Consider the following 18557-nt stretch of genomic DNA (forward strand, 5'->3'; position numbering starts at 1 on the left):
TTTCTTTCTTTCTTTCTTTCTTTCTTTCTTTCTTTCTTTCTTTCTTTCTTTCTTTCTTTCTTTCTTTCTTTCTTTCTTTCTTTCTTTTTTTTTTTTTAATAACTGACTAATTTTTCGAGCAGTTTTAAGTTTATAGAAAACTGGAGAGGATGGCTGGAGATATTCCCAACACTCTGTCATTGCTCACACAGGGCCCCCCATGGTGAGTCTTCTACACAGAATAGTACACTTGCTCTAACTGATGAACCAGCCATGACTCATTCTTGTGAGCCATAATCCATAGCACATGTTAGCTTTTTCTTGGTGTTATAGAGAGTATGGCTTGGATAAATGTGTAAGGAAAGAAATGCATCCACTACTATGATAACATACTGAGTGGTTTCACTAACATAAAATTCCTCCTTGTAATACCTATGCATATATGTAATGAGTTTGGTGTCTGGTAACTCTCTACCATCTTTCCCTTCTTAGCAGCATTTTTTCCTTAATTTCTGGTGGCCAACTTCACAGTGCAGCCAGACCCTGCAACTAGGCCATTTCTGACAACAGAAATATCAAAAAGAACTTGATTCTTCTTTGAACTCAGTATTGAATTAACATCATCATGATCTGCCTATTGGTTTTATATACGTTTATTTGTATGCATAAACACATAGATATAGATATACATATGTATATAAATTCATTTTTAAAATTGGGTTATAGAATTTTATAATATACATGAACATTTATAATTTTCTGGAGTTGCTTTCTAATGGAGCTACTAATGGTGTGTTTCTATTAGGGTATATGTATTTTCTCCAATTTAATATAAAGACTGACAATCTTCACTTTTATGTAATATTTATTAATATTTTTATTTTTTAAAATTAAAGGAACATTGGTTTACAGCACCTTATGTGATTCAGAAATATAGAGTCCCACTTTTTTATAACCCTATTTATTATGGTCAAATGCCATTTCAAGGTCCACTTTAGAATTGTAGTAACAGAATTTGTGCTTTTCTTCCAATACCAAAGATTTTGTTCATGACTTCTCCAAGATTTTGCTTCATTCCAAATCCAAAACCCAAGAACTTAATAAGTCAGCTCCTGATCTATACTCCTTGTGATATCACCAGTCACATTTCCCTATTCCAGCATTTCACAGCCATTCCTCTGTGGTACTTGCACATTAATATCATGAATGCAGTGGATTCAGAATGTCTCCCTTCATTAGCATCCAGGAGCGTGCACAAATGAATAAACAAACTCCAGCCCTCAATGCACTAATCACATAGAAAAGTTGACTGAAAGTAATCTTGACAGTCTTCCACTCTGACTCATGGGAAATGACCATACATTATTGACACAAAATTCTTCCTTGAGAAACATTCACTTGTATTATATAAATGCATGATGCTCTATAAAGAATGAGTGTAGAGGAGAGGAAAGTAAATGTCTTGCTACACACAAATATGCATATACATTTACCCATTCTTTTCAGTAGGAACTCTCACTAAGAATGTGATGCAACTTATCTTTAACTTTGGAAAATATAATATGCACATATATTTAAACACAGGGATTTTTAGATATAATTGGGTTTATATTATTAATCAGTAATTCCTCTTAAATCATTCTTTTGAATTTAAACTCATCTTCATTTTTGATTCCTTCTACTACTTTAAATATTTTAATGCAGCCAAAGATGGTCAAATAAGGCACCATTATAGACATATCAAAAACTAATTCCTGTTAACAGTGTTATAATATAAAATACACATTGAATCAAACCTTACATTTCTACCTGTTGAATTATAAATGCATACTGGTTAATTAGGCAATTTTCATTGATTTTAAAATCAAATGAATTATCTGTGTGAGATGATTTAAAAGAAGGAAGTATTTTAATATGACTGTCGGGGAGGTGATAAGTATTTCTTAAGTCTGGAAAAAAGTCAGCCTGATGACCTTTATTTTCTTTGGGGGTCTGAGCGTTCCTTTTTTAAAGAGCTCTGAACATTTAAGAAATAATGGATAATGTGGAATATTGCAATATGCAGTGATGTGTCTCTTCCCAAAATAGATTGTTGCAATGAACTTACTTGTTCCATATATAGCTACACCCAGCCCTGGGTACTACTCAAATATAACAGGAGCACATTAAATCCAGAACTACTTATATTCTATTACACACACATTAGTTTTGCTAATATTGATATTTATTTTCTTCTTTTTAATTTATTGATTTATATATATTTACAAATTTTGTTCACTTTTGTACAGTGTATGCTTTCTCTTGTCAGGTATAGCCCCCTAAATTCCCACCACCAATTCCCCTGCACATCATCATCATACTCCCTGTGATCTTCCCTCCTCTGTGTTGATACTTTTCCCTCTCTCTACTCTGCAGAATGTCACTAATTTATAGTTGGCTGTTTATTTTTTTATTTATTATAATTTTCTTTGATCCCTTATTTGGTTCCCCTATACTCCTGTAAGTAAAACCATCGATATTTTTCTTTTTCTTTCAGGCTTATTTCAGTGAGCATAATCCCTTCAGGCTCCATCTACATTGCTGTGAAGGGCATGTGTTCATCTTTTTTGACTGCTGAGTAATGTTCCACTGAGTAGATATACTGCATTTTCTGATCCAGTCATTTATATTTGGGCATTTAGTTTGTTTCCATATCTTACTTTATAAATAGTGCTGTAATAAACAGAGGGTGCAGGTATCCTTTTGAATTAATGTTTTTAGTTTTCCTGCATATTGTTGATTGACTGTTGAATTTTTTTATACTAGATTAATATAAGAGAAATAGCAAAAACACATTGATAATTGGATGACTGAGGATTTAGTGAAGTAGGAATTGATCTGTCTATATTACTACCTACTTATCTATCTTCTATCATCTCTCATCATTAAGTTTACAGACGATTACTCCATAACAACCTTATTATATAATGTGTCTAACTGCATGGGGAAACTGGGAAGACAGTGAAATAACCATACTAGAAAACAAAAATATTGTCTACTACTTGAATTTGTAATTTTGAAAAACATTGCAAATTCAGGTATAAAGTTTTTGAATTACAATTTTATACAAAATTTTGGTGTCTACTAAAATAACTATTTGATTTGAAAATATGTGAATAATCTAAATTGTCAAACTTATTTTTTAGCCTGATTTATTTTATTATTGAGATAATGTTGGCTTACAACCCACATTATTATTTTAAGGAAATTGGTCCATATCTCTTCAAAACTATGCTACCACATGTCCATCACCAAAGTACTCCATCCCTCATTTTGTGAGGTTATTATTATTAATTGAACACATATTTATGAGATAATCATTTCATATAATAATCATACTTGACAACTTCGGTAACACCTGTTAAAAACCTTGAAAGTCTGCTTGTTAGTTCTGTCTTTAGCAGGTGAACAGCATACCACAACCTCAGGAAAAGTTACACTCTTTTTGGAAGGGCGCTGGTGGGAAGGATGATTCATTTCTTTCAGGGATGTAAACAAAGATCAGGAAAAGGAAAATTTTTCTTTCTCCATGAAGAGGAATGGGTAGAAGAGTTGGGGTAAAATCACTCTATGTAGTTTTGAATGTGGATACAAATCAAGAACAGAAGTGGATAGAACCAAGATTATCTTCTGAGATCGTCAGGCATAAAAAATAGTCAAAACAGAGAAAAGATACCTTTTTATGACTATGTATGATATAAAATCATTTTCATTTGAATCTATTTTGCATCTCTTTCTTAATGCTACCATCTTGTTCCTGCACCATGAACTGATAAAGAAGAGCTTTCAAATAGTCAACATTTATTAGCAGGGTTATTAAAGTATGTTCTTAAATTTAAACTTCATCACCTTTCATGTACTACTTATTATCTCTTTTATTATCTACCTCACCTAAATTCTCTAAGTTACTTGGGAAATTAAAAGGAAGATATTGAGCATATCAATAATTTTTTAGAGCAAGCATTAAAATGCAGTGGAGTGCAGTAATAGATTTTTTATGGGAGATATTATTTAGTGCTCCCTTATTGCGTCTAGTTATTTTTTCAAGTATAAGGAAAATGTTTAGAAAAGTAAAATAGATGTCCATTGTCCTTCACAGCCCTAACCACCATTTCCAAAACGAGCACATCCTGAACCTAGGGTGAGAGAAGCAAAGTGAAGAGGAGACCATTACCAACATTTTTAATCATTTACTTGGACATTGCATTCTACAAACCACCTTGAATGATTTGATTTTATATAGCACAAAGGTCAATAGCAGAGTCTGCAGAGTCTGAAAGACGAGTTTGAAACTGCTTCTGTCACCGTTTCCATGTGTGACCTTACACCTGTAATTCTAAGTCTTTGCCTATAATTGGAATACCAACATATATTTTATAGGGTTAGTGTGAGCATGAAGTAACTTAGTATATTTAAAGTGTATGGGATTGTATGTAGACAGTATATCAGAAATACTTTTACATATTAGCCATTATTTTAATATTTAAAAAATCAGGTAAACTTTCATGATCTAAGACATTTAGTTGGTTTCCGACTTCCTTCTGGGTAAAGCCCATTGTTCTGGCAACCATTTAAGGCACTTGATACTCTGGTCCAAATATTCCTTTTTTTTTTTTTTAAGATTTATTTATTTGTGCATACAGAACTGGGGTTCAGGCCAGAGGCTCAGGGGCGGCGAGAGGCTTCACCAGAGACAGAGTGGGGAACAGAACAGGCAGATCGACGGAAGCACACTGCTGAGGGGAGCAGCGGGCGGGTCAGGAGAGGTCTGCCACGCCATGTGGTCACCTCTGGGGCAGGCGGGAATCGAACTCATGCGGAAGCGGCCTCAGATTCTCAGCGCTGTGCTTTAACCCGCTGCGCCACCAGGGAGGGCCCCAAATATTCCTTTTTGATCTCCCCATATGTCAACAACGAAAAGGTGTGAGTGTGTTAACATCACACATTTTCTGATATATTCATCAAAGCTATTCACCAGCTCTAAGTAGTTTATTTTCAGAAAGCCATGATCCATTTGCAACCACATTGGCCTTGTCCAGACAACCTGTTGTATTTTCCAACCTTACTTCCACAGTGCATGCACTAAGATCCAGCTAATTCTCACCTTTATGTTTCCATTAGTCATAATTAGTTAATTTAGCCTTTCTGTTGTTCTTAAGTTTGCATATATAAATAATACACTGCTGAGGGGACCAGCAGGCGAGAAAGGAGAGGTCTGCTGTGCCATGTGGGTCAGCATCCTGACCCGGGATTGAACTTGTGCTGAAGTGGCAACAGCTTTGTAGTGCTGCATTTTGACCAGTTTCGCTACCAGGGAAGGAGGGCAAGTTTGTATATAGTTCTATGTCAGTATTATAATCAGTACTATGATTATCTGCTAATATGCATTCTCTGCCACAAAATGGTAAATTCTTCATAAGCTTGAGAGTTTCAAGCTCGGACATCTTTTGTGGATTACAGTTTCTAGGACATGTCAAGGATTCAGTAATGTTTTCAGAACAAACACATATTTTATTTTAAAGAAGGCATGTTAGAAAATAATAGGGAATATGCAAATTGCTTAATAAAATCAACGTTAATGAACATTGCATTGGACTGAATACCTACATTGCCCCAACTCATAATTTGAAGGCCTCTCTGCTCCCCACTTTTGATGCTAGTGGGAGGTAATTTGGTGTAGTTGAGTTCATGTAGGTGACAAAGTGGTTTTGTACCGCTGAGAATGGGAAGGTGGGACTCTCTCTCTTTCCCTGAGAAAGAGAAACGTCATGTAAGCACAAAAACCAGAGGTGTCTGCAAGTGATCCAGGAACAGGGTCCGATGACAACCTTCTCTTAGATTACTGAGCATTACCTGACATTTGAAAGAAATAAGTGTCTGTTGTCCGGCATACATGGCACTTTGTTACAGCAAACCACGCAGACTAAGACAAGCATTATTTGGTGGTGGCGTATGATTGTATCACGCTTGGAAGGGAAGATAGTCTGTCATGGGACTCCAATATTTAGATAGAGTATGTGACTGTTTTATTTATTTTTAAAAATATTTATTTATTTATGCATATAGGAGCTAGGTGGGGTGTTGGACAGAGGTGTGGAGAAGTGTGGAGAGATGGAGAGACAGAGTGGGGAGCAGAACAGGCAGATCCCTGAAATCCACTGCTGAGGGGAGCAGCAGGAGGGACAGAAGAGGTCTGACATGCCATGTGCGTCAGCTCCCTGGCCGGGGGTGGAACTTGTGCCACAGTGGCTGCCAATTGCTACATGTGCTGGGACTGAACCCCTTACCGCCAGGGAGGTCTTCTTATGTGACTGTTTTAAATGAAATATCTTTTATAGAATTGATATATTTGAAATAACAGAAAAGTTTCAGGATCAAGGAGTCAAAGCAAGCTGAAGGGAACATAAGAAATATAGCTTATAATTCATTGGAAAGTTTGTAATTATTTGTAGATGATGGAGACAGTGGATGGAGGTATCAGCTATCAGGAATTTTCCTCATCTGTGCTACATCAAGCTTTGATATCGGGATGAGAGGTCTTATTTTTAAAATGTTTTTATTCATTGATTTCATTAAATTAGTCAGTTGTTGACATGTCTATATAACTTTAGGAGTCCATTTTTACTTCGTATGCGGACCTTCTTTCACCCTTCTCTACGTCTACATTGTTCCTGCTGAGCTATCCTTTCTTCTTGTCAGTTGCAAAACGTAGGATTAGCTCTGTGACGTGCGACCTCTCATCCTGATGGCTATTTCAGATATGAAATCCTGTTCATCTGTGTTCTAGCAACTTGGCATGGATTCTGAATTCAGACCATGCTTTGAAATTATCACTAAGAGATTAAACCAAACGATGAATAAAAACTGTAAGTTCCAAAGAAAATTTATTATGCTTCAAATGAGCAAAAGATATATCTAAATATTTCAAGGCAGTTGGATCTGGGTATATGCATCTGACCACAGATTTTGACCTAAGTACTTCATAATATCATTGCATTTCGAGCAATTACCTGTTCACGTGTTCGTACATTCACATTATTCAGGTCATGCATTTTAATTAAAATAATACAGAACCATCAAATGATTATAATTGGATGTTTCACAAATATAAATTTTACTTTGTTGAAAAGCATCTGAATTAATGTAATTTATGGTTGATCTAATGCTTCAAATTATTTACATAAAGTTACCTTCCTTGATAAATAAAAGCGTTGTATGTATTTCTTGTCATATGAAATGAACAGTACACTAAGCTGTTTTTTTGCCCCACACAAATGTATTGAGGTCTCTGTTGTGATTCACACTAAGCTATATTGTGTTTATTATCCTGACTTCATGTTTAGAAAAAAATAGTAAAATAACAGTTTCTTCAAAATAGTTGCTCCAGTGACACTCCTAATCCCCGCACACAGCCTGTGTATTTACTTTTTACAAACCACTTCATAAATCAATATTTTATTTATGTCTCTTTCCTATTTTCCCTTTCTTTCATAAAAATCACCCTAGTCTATAATACTTCCTTAGTTCCTGCTCTAAGATGGGATATCTAAGTATTACTAGGAAAAACACAAACATAATTTAGTATTTATTGCAAGAATGACATCTGAGGGATGAAATGCTTCTCCCATTGCATCCAGATGAGGAGAATATTCATGCTTAATAAGTAGGTCTATTCACTATATCTTGTTTTGTTTGTTTCATATTTTTCTTGGTGTGGTGGACTTGCAATAATTTTTGGTTCTAAAGTATGCTGCAGTTTGATTTTAATAAGACATCAGCTCGCCGTAAAACTGAACAGATGCAACTTAAAGTGCTGATCTATCTTAGAGATCCCCATAAACTTCCATGCCTATATCTTAGGAATGAGTAGGAATGAAATCTCGTGCAATTGTAAGTAGAATAATCTATTTCTAAGTTTGTATACCCTTGACACTACCACCGACTTCCTTTCACAGAAAGCGTTTTCTTTGGTAAGGAAGCCTCCAGGAAAAAAAAGAATGCATGGGTTGACGTCTCTGGATAATTCTTTGGAAGTCTCATGTTTTCTGTAACAGATTCTGCAGATTCCACTGGCTGCAAGTCAAAAAAGGAATATGAAATTTCTCTGCATTGTAGATGTGAATGCACCTTTTTGTTCAATGAATTACTTCAGCATATGGAATATAAAGTTCCACTCTGTGATTATGTCTTCAGCTAGCTGAGTTATTGGCCTTTCAAGTGCTTTTTGGAGAGTAGATTTTAAATAACCCAGTTCATAGCACTTAAAATGTTCTTCTGACTTCCTGAGGGTTACTCACCCATAGCTTCTCCAGCAGGATAATGCAGCACCAGTGAAGGGCCACACAGATGCTCAAATACCAAGTGTTCCTTAAAAGCGTGTTTGGGCATGTTAAAAGGAAGATAAACAAGGCATCTTTAAAATTTGTGATAGCGGTGCCCTCCCTGATGGCTCAGATGGTTTAAAGCTCAGCACTACAAAGCTAGCCCCAGCAGCTTTAACATGCGATCAATCCCTGGCAAAGAGGTGACCCACATGGCACACAAGACCTCTCCTGGCTCATTCTCTATTCCCCTTAGTATTGTATTTCAGTGGATCCACCTGTTCTGCTCCTCACTCTGTCTCTGGTGAATCCTCACTCCCTGTACGTCTGGCCTGTACCCCAGTTTTTGTATATGTGAACAAACAAATCTTTAAAAAAATTGTCATAGCAAATGTGGAATGGATTGAGTGGAGGCCCGCAGCAGAGAGAACAGATTATTGTGTAACAGTGAACATCACAGTCACTAAAACTTTCTTAAGTTAGAACTGGACTTTTCTCATTATCTAAGATAGAAGATGGCAAGCCCATCACCCCCTTCACAAAGTGATAGAAGAAATGAGATAAAAAACAAGAACATAGAAGAAGAGAGAAAAGCCAGACCCACCAATAGAAATAACAATCCTGGATATTGTGTAGCATTTAACAATATCTCATTCATTCATTCAAAAGATATGTTTTGGGGATGTATTTCTTTTTCTTTTTTTTTTTTTTTTAAAGATTTATTTATTTGTGCATACAGAACTGGGGTACAGGCCAGAGGCCCAGGGGCGGCGAGAGGCTTCACCAGAGACAGAGTGGGGAGCAGAACAGGCAGATCTACAAAGTACACTGCTGAGGGGAGAAGCGGGCGGGTCAGGAGAGGTCTGCCGCACCATGTGGTCACCTCCGGGGCAGGCGGGGATCGAACTCATGCGGAAGTGGCCTTAGCTTCTCAGTGCTGTGCTTTAACCCGCTGCGCCACCAGGGAGGGCCAGGGGATGTATTTCTTACAACTGAAAGTTCTCAAACTTTCCTGTATTCCTGGTGAGCCATAGCGAACCAGAAAAGTTTAACTTGTACATAAAGCGACCCTTGGAAAGCATCAGAGAACAAACAGCACAGGCAGAATTAAGGGTATCAAAATTCCGGGGACAACAGAGGAGATTCGTAAGCCCCACATTCTGTTTGCGCTTCAGGGTGTATGGAGTTCACGGTGAGAAGCACCGAAGTGAGGGTTGGGGATTTTGGGGGAGCCCGTGGTGCGAGGAGTTGGCGTTTGATCTTATCAGGGATTCAACACGAGGGAAAACAAATAGCCATAGAGATATGAGTGAGAAACTGTATGAAATTTATGGTAGTGAAAGATCACTTTTTTTTGACCATCTTAAGTTGGGTGGTGTTCAGGAAAAGACAGCAGAAAACCACGTAGCAAGTTCTAACTCCTGATCTAGAAAACTAAACACCTGTTTCATCAGTGTTGAAGTTCTAGCAGTATTATAGGTGACTGACCATTTATTTGTGTCTTTTAAATTTCATTAATCAATGCCTTGCACTTAGTTTTCAGTGCACAGATAGTTTGGTTAAATCTTTGGTTAAATTTATTCCCCAGTATTCTATTGGTTTTAATGCTATTGTGAATGTGATTTTTTTTTTTTAATTTCTTGTTCAGATAATTTTCTGAGTGGATAGAAATGCAACAGATTTTTTTTTTTTTGTATGCTGACTTGGCATTCTGTAACTTTACTGAATATGTTCATTAGTCTAATAGGGTTTTTGGTGGAGTCTTTAAAGTGATCTTCCTGAGGTGATGTTATTCAAATAAAGACAGTTTTACTTCTGTATTTGCAATTCGATCACTTTTATTTCTCTTTCTTGCTTGGTTTCTTGACTAGACTTCTAGCACAATGTTGAATAGAAATAGTGAGAGTTGACTCCCTTTCATTATTTTTAATCTTATAGGAAAATATTTCATCTTTTCTTGTTTAATATGATGCTTTCTATGGGCTTATCGTAGTTGCTTCCTCACTGCTGAGACAGAAGATGGGCAGAGTTATAGCAACCGGGGTCTCATGTAAACTCTGGAGATCTCACTGTAGATTTTCCCAGAGACCCCCATGAAGGGAGCCCCAGGTGAAACTCCCAGGAACTGTTTTGCAATACAGAGATGTGGGGTGCCCACCTTGGGATCTCTTTCCCCAGTGGAAAAGCCAGAAGCCCAGGGCAGGTCCCCTCTTGGTTTGGTGCTGTGCTGGTCTGGGGAAAAGAGGGTGTATTCATGGGGAAATCACTCCCTTTATGCTTTAATCTTTCCTTCTCTTTGTCTCTGCTATGAGATGTTTTGATTTCACCTCAGGGTTTTCATGGTAGTAAATGATGGGTGGTTGGGAAATAGTAAATGCTGGGAAAACCTTTGTGTTATCTCAGGGACTTTATTCTGGAATGACAGTTGAAAAATTTCAGTAATGACTTCCAGTCTGGAATTCTGCACTCATTAACTAAAAGAAAACAATATACCTATCCCAGAGAAGTTAGCATTTGAAACAAGAAATAGGATGAGAAATAGAGGAATATTTATTATGGTAAAAGTGACAATTCAGCAGGAAGATATCACAAATCTTAATTTATGCAATAACAATTTTAAAATACAGACAGTAAAGCTTGACAAAACTTAAAGGAAAAATAACAATCCAGGGGGAAAATAAGCAAACATGTCATTAATTTAGAAAAAAACAGCTACAGATCAGCCATTGTACTAGTTTGCAGGGCTGTCTTAACACTGGCACACCAAATAAGCAGTGGGTACCTTCAACAACAGACATTTGCTATCTTACAGGTCTGGAAGTTGGAAGTCCAGAATTGAACTATTCTCAGCATTGATCTCTGGAGACGTCTCGGTCAGCCAGAACACAGGTGACAAAGCAACAGACTATAGATCCATACTACAGAAAGGGACATCGAGGGAATGATGGTGAGGAAAAAACACCTTTTTAAAAGGCTACATAGGATACCATGCCATTGATAGAACATTCTGAAAATGTCCTGCTGACAGAGTTTGGAGTTGCCAGGGGTTGGGAAGGTGGAAGATGGACATGACTATGGCTATAAAGTGGTAGCAGGTGTCCTGTAATGTTACTGCTGGTGATCAAATGAATCTAGGTAGTCATCAAATTTCCTGGGTGTAAAATATATGCACTTGGATGAGTGTGTAAACAAAACGCGTTATTATACCTAACTAAGATTGGTGGAGTGTGTCACTGGCAGTACTCTGGTTTTGATATTACATAATAGTTGCTCAGTGTTACCATGGACAGAAATGGAGGGAAGAGTAACTGGATACTTCTGTATTACAGTCTATCTTACAATAGACTGACATTACTATTATCTCAAAATAAAAAAGTAAAAAATACAGTGTTCAGGAAATTAAAAGACACTTCTAAAAGTGGGAGATGATCTTATGATATTCTAAACATATACACACACACACACACACACACACATATAATATGCTATATGTGTGTGTGTATACCATTTCCAGATAAGTGTAGATCGAAATCTAAACATAAGGAAATAGATAAAATATACAGATACATATGTCCATATATAGGCACATATGTTAAAGTTATACACGTCAATAGTAAAAATGACTGCCCATTAAGATGATGGCAAAAAGGCCTCCTTATTGGTGCAGAGGTAAAGGCATAGCACTATGAAGTTATCACAGCCACCGCAGCACGAGTTCAATCCCCAGCCCAGGTGGTGACCCACAGGGCACAGCAGACCTCTCCTGTCTCACCTGCAACTCCCCTCAGCAGCATATTTCAGTAGATCTGCCTGTTTTGCTCCCCACTCTGTCTCTGGTGAATCCTCTCACACCTCCTCAGAATCTCTGGCCTGTACCCCATACATAAATAAATGAATGAAAAATGACGGCAAAGGCTCTGAACAGGTGTTATATATTAGGGTAGTCCAATAACAGACAAATACAAAACGGTGTTCAATGATGACCAACGGCAAGCAAGTACAAATTAAAGCTATAGCAAGTCACCATGAGGCGATAGCCAGGTGGCTACAATAACATTCACCCAAAGTTGAAAACAGAGTGAAACAGGAGCCGCGCTGTGCCTAACCAGCTAACTGCCTTGTGTGCAGCCCAACTAGAGGAGCCGTCTCTCCCCAGCAGACTCCTGCAAGAACCTTCTGCACCGCTGCTGTGCTGACTATCTGCTGTCCGCTGAGCACCTTGGTCCTTTTGACAGCAGGAGCACCTGCTGTCCTTTTGAAAGGCAGAAAGAAAGCTCAGTCGGGCCTGATCAGAGTCCCGTTCCTGGTATTCAGGGTGGAAATTTGCGGATGAGAGAGATTCCTCTGGGAAGCGGACATACCACCCTGGAAAAATGACTTTAGGTGGTTGGCAGGACGGGGATGGGTTAGAGGTGGGATTCCCAGCAGTGGCTGTGGATTCTTCTGGAAGCCATGATCAAGAAGAAAGCAAGAGTCTGGTTGGGTAGTCTGTTCTGTATCTTGGTCAGGATGGTAGTGTCTTGTTCGGAGACAGGAGCTTCTTAAGTAGTCTAATAGTAGCTTCTTTCTTTCTTTTATTATTTTTTTAAGATTTATTTATTTACTCATACAGAACTGGGGTACAGGCTGGAGATGCAGAGAGTGAGAGGCTTCACCAGGGACAGAGTGGGGAGCAGAACCGGCTGACTGACGAAGTGCCTGCTGAGGGGAGCAGTGGGCGGGTCAGGAGAGGTCTGCCGCGCCATGTGGATCTCCTCTGAGGCGGGTGGGGATCGAACTCTTGTGCAAGTGGCCTTAGCTTCTTAGTGCTGTGCTTTAACCCGCTGCGCCACCAGGGAGGGCCCAGATAATAGCTTCTTAAAAGACTGGAGCTGAACAAATGAAGCCTAGGTATCTGGGCATTCACACTGCATATGTGACAGGGAATGGCTTTTCTTAAAAAATGAACTTTTTACATCATTGTTGACTTTGGGGCAGTGTTTGGGCCACTGGCTCCCACAGCCGCAGCACCTGTGATCCAGCATCACGGCCTCTCGTGCTCTTCCCTCCAGGGTTTTGACCCCTCTCCAGCCCCCACTTCTGCTGTAACCTCCGATCTATGGCCAAGCTGCAAGTTTGATCCTTTTCTTATCCTTTGTTTAGTTTCTTTATTTCCTGCATGGGAGAGAAACCATTGATACTTCTCTTTTTCCTTATGGCTTATTTCACTAAGCATAATCCTGTCCAGCTCCATCCATGTTGCTACAAGTGGCATGAGTTTAACCTTTTTGATCGCTGAGTGGTATTCCATCATGCATGTAGGCCACATTTTGGAATGAGTACAATGGAGAATACAAAGGGTGAGCTTCAAGGAACTTGGACACTGACACTAGCAATTGCTCAGTTTAAAAACCATCTGAGAAGGAGTCTCCCTGGTGCCCTGTGGTTTGAGTATCAGCACTGTCACCGCTGTGAACTGAGTTCAGTCCCTGGCCAGCCGCTGACCCACATGGTTCAGCAGATCTCCAGTTTTGCCCTCTGCTCCCCTCAGCAGTGTATTTCAATAAATCAGCCTGTTCTGCTCCCCACTCTGTCTCTGGGCATCCTCACACCCCACCCAACCCCACAACTCTGGTCTACACCTCAGTTCTTCTATGTGAAAATAAGGTATTTAAAACATTTCAAGAAAGGCTAAGTTATTAATATTATTTTAACTAAAGAGGAAGTCTATAGATTGAGATAGTTCAATATTTCTTACTCTGGGTATAGAACACATGCACATTTTTTTATTCATATCTTATTTTTATATGCTTCAATACTTGGTTCATTTGTTGTTTTCTGTAATAAATCCTTACTGGAAGAGTACTTTGTTTATATTTCTGATGTTTTGAGAATACTTACAAAAAGGAGGAATGCCACTGGGTGAAATGATAGGATATGGAAATATATAGGAATAAAACCACCTGAGGAAGTTGATGAAAAACAATATAATGTGCTATATCATAAATCAAATTTTCTTTCCAAAAAGATCCGTGTTTGTAGCTCTGGTCACATAGCAGAGACTTTTAAAATATGTTTTTGCTTGCAAGTTCACAGTAGCTTAGTAAGTTAAAATCTGGTGAACTTGTTATGATAACGATGGCCTGCATGTATTGGATTGAAGCTATTAAAATATGATTAGTGGTTCTTTGCATTCAACAGTGACAGATTCTCCTATTAACTACACCACTTCCTGAGGAATCAATTCCACAGATCTTGTACATTTTTGATAAAATCATGCTTCTATTAAATTTGTCCTCTACATTGGACATTGTACAAAAGTTCATATCGAAAATTATACATTCACCTAGATGTGCAGATAAAACATTAGCTGAAGTTCTCATGAATTAAAGTAAAATTATTGAACTACATTACTGCCTTTTTACACATGAAAATTCAAACGACTACTATTTATTGGTTTTATTGTTGGAAACCTATTACCATATTACAGCAAATGCAAAACAAAACAAAAAATATATTGGCTTACTAAATTTATCTGGAACATGAGGGATGAAGCAATATTTTAAAAATACAGTTTACATCATTAAGTTAGAAATAAATGTAAGGAAGGAGTTTAAGATTTGGTGACAACTGTCTTCACTAGGATAGTTGTGACTCATACAAACATGGTTTAATGTCTCTCAGGTTTGGAGCACAATTAAAAATTAATTAATTAGATTTGTGTCTGATTCCCAAATAATTCTTAGTCTTAAAGCTGTATGGAGTTGATTTCATACATTTTTTAACAGAGGCAATACAATTAATTTTTTGTTTCTTTGTTCATATTTGTTAATGATATACAAAATTTACAGCACTTCCTACCACAATTGAATAGCTCCAAATTTGCTTACACATATACTAAGGATGCCATAATTTGATTTATTTAATGCACATTTTATTATCTGTTATGCTGAGATATTGAATGCAAAGGTTCCCTCACTAACTGAAAAATTACAAATTAGTATGTCATATATGACAATACCCACTATTTTTTTTAAGCTGTTTTTTTTTTAAAGATTTATTTATTTATGCAAACAGAACTGGGATACAGGCCAGAGGCTCGGGGCGGTGAGAGGCTTCACCAGAGACAGAGTGGGGAGCAGAACAGGCAGATTGACAAAGTACACTGCTGAGGGTGGGTCAAGAGGGGTCTGCCACACCATGTGGTCACCTCTGGGGCAGGTGGGAATTGAACTCACTCGGAAGTGGCTTTAGCTTCTCAGTGCAGTGCTTTAACCCGCTGCGCCACCAGGGAGGGCCAACACCCACTATTATTAACAACTAACATGGAGTAAAACTGCCGTGAATAAACCCTAGGATACTAGTTTCCTACTTAACACAGTATTGTTTCTTCTCCAACAAAGTTAAAAGAAAAGAAAGCAAACTGTATAAACTTGGTTCGGCACTGAAGCTTCGGAAGGTGATAATTCACAAGAATTCACAAGATCCTGACAGTCTGCCAGGATCCTTGGGAAAAAATCAGAACTGTTTAGGCTAAGAGCCGCCGAAAGACTAGAGTAAGACTACCCAGATGCCAGAACCACTAATTGCAATATACTTACTTGCCAATTTTTGTTCTCTATCCTCTAGACACTCTCCTTTGCTTCTACTGTATACAGTCCTAAATTGTTAGTAGACATCCTTAAGTCACTCTCTTTCCAAGATACTCAGATACTTGATAATAATCAGGTTGTGTGAAGTTTTGGTTTAAAAAAGATCATTAATGAAATAAGGATAAGAAGGACTTTTGCTTGAAAGGGTAAAAATATTGCTATTAGAAACTTGCTAAAGGTAACTGTCCAGTGAATAGACAGTGTTGACAGTTTGAACAGATTCCTTCCTGAGAAGATAAGGTGCATCCTTTAGCTGAAGTTGAAAATGCAGCAGCAGAGGGACCCCATAATAATATACAAAAGCGCTGTGATGATAGTAAGTTGAGTGTTCCTTTGTGGATGGTAATGGTTGGGGTTGGGGGGTGAGGGGCAAAGCTAAACACAAACCACAACTTGTAAGATAGATGGTTATTAAATAGATAAATCTACTAAGTGAAGCATGATACATATCCCACCTTATCTACAGGTAGATTGTTTTAAGATCAGCTTGAGCTATATGAACAAAAAATATATGGGAAAGGTTCCGACATCGCTCATGGGCTGATAGGTTGCAATGCTGAGATAAGAGGAGGTCCCAGCACTTTGCCTATGTCCTATCTCCTGACAGGCCTTACAAGAACAAACTTATGGCCAACTTCAGTCTCCCAAATTCTGGAATATTCCTTCTCCACCTTCTCCTGTGAAATGTGCCATGTCATTCTTGTAGATAACCCTCCTGGCTTGCAAACTAAACCTACATCTCTTCAGCACCCCCCACCCACTTCTTGTCACTTGTTGGTGCCTTCTATCATAAGTTGAAAAGGGAAAGTTCAAGACAGCTGCAGAATTGTATGAAATAGACATGAGTGAGCACCAGCACCACAACCTCACGTTATTATTTAAATGCTTAGAAAATACTGTATTGATGCATTCAAAAGTATTTCCCTCTTTATTGTTTTTAATTAAAACTTGAAACTGAGTGGAAAATTAGATAATTTTAAAGAACTATTTAAAAGAAAATGTTTACAAGGAAATACTTTCTATTCATTCCCACCTCTGCTTAGCAGTTTCAGCAACAAGCATGAAAATTCATGCTTATGAAACAAATCTTGCTTCATTTTCCTCAACCTGTATGTTGTCTTTACAACTCTGATTTTGGTTAAAGAGGCAAATCCAATATCCAGCGATCAATTTATCTGATTTTTCTGCAATAAAGACAGAGAGGCAAAGAGGTGTAGTATAATAAAGAATGCTTTAATTAAATTCTTTTAAACTTTCAGAAAGCTCTAATTTCCCCGACACTATCTGAATGTTGGCTAATAATTCTACCTGATAACACAGATATTTACTGACTTTGATGCTTCAGGAAAACCCAGAGAAATTATGAGCTTTGGGCTAATCAAAGTAGTGCAATTATATGAATTATCTGATATTGAAAGTGTGCGTAATTTAGGTTATTATGATTATACATAAAATGATAAAAGCTACTCTACATTTTAAAAGTCAGATTATCTTTTTCCTCTTTAGCATAGTGCATGCCTAAAATGAAGCAATTACAAGTTGTAGTTAGAAACTGAATAATTGCAATTCTGGTTTCTTAATTTATTGTTATAATTTGTTAAATATTCTTACCCAAATTTCTGACTAACTTATCTCTTATTTAACTAATTTAACCTTATATAACTAATGATCAACTAGAGAGTGTTGATGATAATACTGTTTCCAAATGTTTAAAATGTAAGTTCTGACCCATAAACAACACAGCTTTTAGAACATTTGGGAAGGTCTAGCAAAAAGTATTGAGGATTAGCACGTTCAAGTGAAAGAACTAATTTTTCTGGGCTCTTTCGGCTCCATCTGATACAACACAAATTCTAGTTAGTTATATGAATAATCATGTTATCCACTTCATTTCCCCAAAATACATGCACTTGATTTGAGTGGAAAAGTGTGAAAATACTCTATTTGCAGTGGAATCCTTAGTACTATTTTGAGCTCATTAGTGCATTCGATTCAAGAAAATTAAATCAAATCAAGGAATGAACATTCCAATGAGCCTTGCCCCTGAGGCTCTTACCATAATATCTAACAATGGAAACTCAGTGAGTTTTTGTCCTGATTTCAAGCTGCTACATTGGTAGATTGAATTTTGGAGGATTTCTTTTTTTGTGCTTGGCTTATATGATCAAGGGGAAAATGGCTTTTATTATGAGTTCATTATACTGCACTTGGTTTCCCAAACTTTCTTTCAGGGAGTAGAACTAAAGATGTTTTAAAATAGAGATCTCTGAAGTCCTCTGTTATTTGAGGGCCAGGTTAGAATAGGTTACATTACTGCACCTTAATAATGGAGTGACAAATAGCCCTATAAACCAGGTGGCTAATTGTGTAGTCCTGTGTATTGATAACTTTTATTATGGTTTATATTCTCATTTTGTGTCACGCTGTGTAATTCAAACTGTTGAGATATGATGTAATTTGGGGAAATCATTCATTTTGGTATGTTGTATAGGCAGCACCTTCCGAAAATTGCTTTATTAATTCAGTATTCACTAACTGGAATTGCACAACTAATTTTGTCCCCACTGAGATGCAAAGCCCTTTCTAC

The sequence above is a fragment of the Condylura cristata genome, unplaced genomic scaffold (genome assembly GCF_000260355.1).
Source record: "Condylura cristata isolate star-nosed mole 26May11 unplaced genomic scaffold, ConCri1.0 scaffold00014, whole genome shotgun sequence".
In the NCBI taxonomy this organism is placed as follows: Eukaryota; Metazoa; Chordata; class Mammalia; order Eulipotyphla; family Talpidae; genus Condylura; species Condylura cristata.